Consider the following 4,778-nt stretch of genomic DNA (forward strand, 5'->3'; position numbering starts at 1 on the left):
TTCACATATTCCTAAAATAAAAATTATAAGATGAGAGAAAAAAAAAAGTTACTGGAAAACAATTATTTTTTCAGAAGATGCAAAAGTTAAAGATTAATAAAAGTTTTAGAAGGGAAATATATATATATATAAGGTAGCAAAAAACAAAAAACAAGCAAAAAAAGAAAAGAAGAAGAAGAAAAAGAAAAAAAAAGTCTTTTGATTTTTCTTTTTTGGGGGGGAGGAATGGGAAGCATCTTGTATCTCCCTTTTGTCTCTAACCAGTCTCTTGTTGGAGTCTCTGGTCAGCTTGAGGTCCTGTGGCTTGATTGGTTTCTTAAGTCGGTTGATTGGAAGAGGCAGAAAAATTCTCTGCTTTACCCAAGATTTTGAGATCCCCCTCCCAGGTTAGTTTTCTGGGAGGGTGGTCTGCTTTGAGAGTCACAAAAGAGGGGGATGTGGTGATGGGGCTAGGTTCTGGGTAGAGTTGAGGCCTTTCTACAAACAGTAGCTTTTCCCTGGGGCTATTTTGTGATAAAGCTCACAACGCCCAGCCTGGAGCCATTCTCAGGGTTTCTGTTTTTCAATTGATTGTGGTGGCTGCTAGAGGGAGGGGCAGCCTCTGGCTCTGGTTACCCAGTGAGGCAAGGCACTCCAATGGCTGTCGCCTGAGCTGGGTGACTTTTCCCTGGATGGTGCTGAGTCTGGCAGGTCACTTCGCCGTTAAGTTCTTGTGACCTGCTAAATGACTCGTTTTATTCCAAGGCCTGAGGTGGAGCTAGCAGCTCCTCCGAACTTTGTCGGTATCCAAGATGGAGATCACCGGTGCTGGGGGGGGGGAGGGGTAGCCTTCCCTCCTCTGCTTCCTGAGAAGGAGTGAGGATGTCGGGCTTGTACTCACGCCGAGTCTTGGATCCTGGGTGGTCTCTGGTCTGCAAACAGCAGGATGAAGATTTCCGCTCCTTGTCGGTTCTTGTTGGTGTTGAATAGAATCCGCTCGTCCGCTGCGTCTGGCTCCTTCGTCCCGGACTCTCTGTGTCTCAGGTGTGACCCCGCGGCGGTGGTCGCCGCCGCGACCCTGCCGCCGTAGCGGCAGCTGATATTTTTCCTTGGCTTCCCCTCTCTTGTCTAACTCTCTGTCCTGTGATGGCACATTAGTGTGATTCTCTGGCTTAGGACTGTTCACTAGAACTCTAAAATTGCTTTCTATGCGAGAGCTTGTTCAGATTCCAGCTTCTCCTCCGCCATCTTCCCGGAACTCTTGTAAAAAATGTTTTGATCCATATGAACATGTGTTTTTTGGGAAGAAGCGTCTGAAGTATCAAAAGTAGAGTGTCATTGTGATGGTTTATTACCTCCCAACCTGGGGAGTAATTGCTGAAATTTTTCTTGCATGTCTTACTAGTATGTAAAGGTGAGTTAGTCATTAAATACAATTTTAAGGACTTTAGTCCACAGTTGAATAAACCCAAAATATTTTCATTGACCTAAAAGTTTAAGCACATCACTAGAACAGACTTTTGAATTTGGATGGGTAAGCTGGAAGACTTTTATCATGCCCACATCATTCTATCCACATTTCTTCTCTCTGACACATGTAGAGCTGATGTGCCAGCTCTGGGTTGTAAACATTGGGATGTCCACTACACATTTCCACAACCCCATTATTTTGACAATATATCTGGGAGAGAGGAGAATACCACCTGGAAAGGGGGTAATGTGTGCTGGCAATATGAGCACCCAAACCCATAATCCCTCCCCCCAAAATATATCATTCTTGAATAGCAACAATCTGAGAATAACAGTGACTTGTGACTCACCAATCAGAAATTTATTTCGTCCTTATAAGAAAACTAAGGCACCAGATTCTCATTCCTATTTTGAGAGTGAATCTCATTGTAAGCCTTATGGCAACTCATAATTAAATATCTATAAATACATATGTAGGTGCAAAGTTTCACATTTGAATAAAACACACACTTTAGTAAGACACACACGGAAATAATCATATTGAAGAATGGGAAGAATGGATAGCTTTCCAGATGTATTTCATGTGTTAATCCAGACAATCCATAGTGATTGTGTGATTGTGTCTGGGCAGAGTAAGCTGATGTCAGTATCTCATTTTCACTCATGTCCCTTATTTTACACATGAGGAAAATATATTCAAGTCCTACATATACAATACCACTGAATAATATTTTCTATTTCCCTGACTTTACTTCTCTATAATATTTTGTTTGGAAAATTATCTTGGGTTTATAAGTACATCCTCTTTTGTGATACCTTTTCTAGAGTTCGCAAAGGGTAAGAGCATCAGAGGCCCCTGTGTTATAGCCCAGCCCTTAGCAGCTTTGCATGGTAGAACACACAAGTTGGGTTTCTTTAGTATCTACAAAATGAATGAAGGCAGAAAGTTGACCTAAGTTAATGACTCATTCTGAATTATTTTTAAATATGGTAGAGAAGTGCAATATAAGTTTGTTAAGATATAAGATGAGAAGCACTAATCTTCATGTTGCCAATAACAAGACAATCCTACATGAACTTGAGAGTCTCTATTGGTCTAAAGACAAAATCCAGATCATTTTTTCTTCTCACATAACTAACCCATCCTGGCCTTGATTTTTCAGCTTTGAAGGAAAGACGACTTTTCATCAGGAAAAGTCTTTGTATTGCTAAAGGTCCAACTGGAAAAATCAGATTAATATTTTCTCCTTTTTTACACTCTTTTCTGTACTAATGGTGTAAGAACTTAAGACTTTATCTGGTTCAGAGATCACTCTTTTAATAAATAATTTCAATCTGTAACAATTGAAATCTTCCCAGCTAAGGTGAATTCCTAACAACTGTGTAGGTGTAACACATATCCCTTACACCAGTAAAATCTACTTTATCTCATTTAATACTGGCCCCCTCCTGGAGAATAATTAGAGTTTCCCAGTCTTATAGAAGTGTTTTATAGTTGAATCTGTTCGCTTGTCATGATATAAAAATTATTTTTATAATTTTGGAGTTACTTCAATTCCTATGTTTTCAGTTCCTATTAACCCTTTGCCAACTGTGATTTTTTTCCTCCTCTTTCTCTTGTTCTACTGTGGAAGACAGCAATTAAGTCTTTGTAAATCTCATTTAGTTAATATGAGTTCTGTCCTGATTTCTTGCAATGAGACTCTCTCTCAGAATTTCTAATTTCTTTTAATGATGAATACAACTTCTTTTCTACTAATCATTTTTATTTTGGGATGTTACAAGAGTTTGAATGTGTATTGCTTCTCAAAATATCAACAGAAATACATTACTCTTAGGTTAGAATTAGAAAATGAGGGTATTTTGGTATATTTATGTCATAAAAACCAAATAAACAAATAATAAGCATCACACACTCCTGCATAGACTAATGCTATGGTTATTGGAGTAAGTGCACAAGCTCTTGTCCTCTCTCTTACTCTCCTGTCACATGATGTATTTCACCAACAGATGATGCCCTGAACAGTTACAAATACTTTGATATTTGGCTGCCTACAGTGTATAACTGTGAGCCATTATGTCTTTTTAATTATAATTTATCTTCTCTAATCTAACTACTCATTTACAATAGCACAAATGCTTACGACAGAAATTGGAATGTAAAAGTAGAGCAGTGGTGTAACAAATAATTGAACCTTTAGAAGAATGTCTAATCTAGCTGATGAGAAGAAGCATAAGAACTTTGGAGGAGGCTAGGAAAAACCAATACAACCAAGAATAATAAGGCAGGTAAGGTTTAAGAAGGAGAAATCTGTATAGAACGTCTAAAACTTCAGAGAGGTTAGTGAAGTAGTATGTTCTAAATAGTGGTAGAAATGTGGAAAATAAATGTAGCTCTGGTGAGCCTCTTGTGGAAATTAAGAATAAAATATTGGAAACTGGAAAGAAGGCAATTCTTCTTATAAAGGGGGAAAATTTGTCCAAATTTTGTCCATGTCTAAACACTTTGTGGTAAACAGAATTTAAAAAATAATGCATTGAGAACAAGTCAGAGCTTTTGCTTCATGAAGGAAGTCAATCTTAGAAGAGTAGAGTGTAATCTTATTACTATGAATTAATGAGAAAATGGAAATTTACAGATAATGAGAATGAAGAAGTACTATAAACAGCCATAGGTTATCTACCACTTTAGGGTTGTTGAAAGAATATAAAATTAGATATTTTTTCAAATGTGGTGACATTGCAGAATTTCTAAAACCACTTCAGATACATAAATAAATGCTATGGTCTGTAAATAACATACCAATTAAGCTGCTATATTTACTTAGGGGAGGTCAAGGTTGTATGGAAACACACAAAGAATGAAAAATGTTATTAATCAAGATGCATTTTACTTAATTATTTGTTGAATGGTAATCCCCTTTTACAACTACTTATCAAAAATAAAAATACATATATGGAAGAAATGAAATTGTCCAAAAAGAAATATACTCATTTCCAGACTTATGTAACTGGTACCCTTATATATATCACCTTTATAATAATAGTAAAAATAAGGAGGTAGCATAGGTAAAACGAAATGCAATTTTCTTGTCAAACAGGGACACTTAACTTGATAATGTTAAGATTTATTTGCTATACCTTGTCATGTCTACCTCTAAGAAATTCAAAATAGACCAAAGTAGACATCAATGTTGTTGGATATTTTTTTAATTGATAAGTTTTTTTTGTGAAAATACCATTCACAAGGGTTACATTTACATGAGCAAGGTAATGAGTACATTTCTTATCATGCATTTTTGCCTCCTCCTTTGTTTCCTTTTACCATC

Source organism: Dipodomys merriami, unplaced genomic scaffold (genome assembly GCF_024711535.1).
Source record: "Dipodomys merriami isolate MVZ:Mamm:240054 unplaced genomic scaffold, mDipMer1.0.p SCAF_281, whole genome shotgun sequence".
NCBI classification, from domain to species: Eukaryota; Metazoa; Chordata; class Mammalia; order Rodentia; family Heteromyidae; genus Dipodomys; species Dipodomys merriami.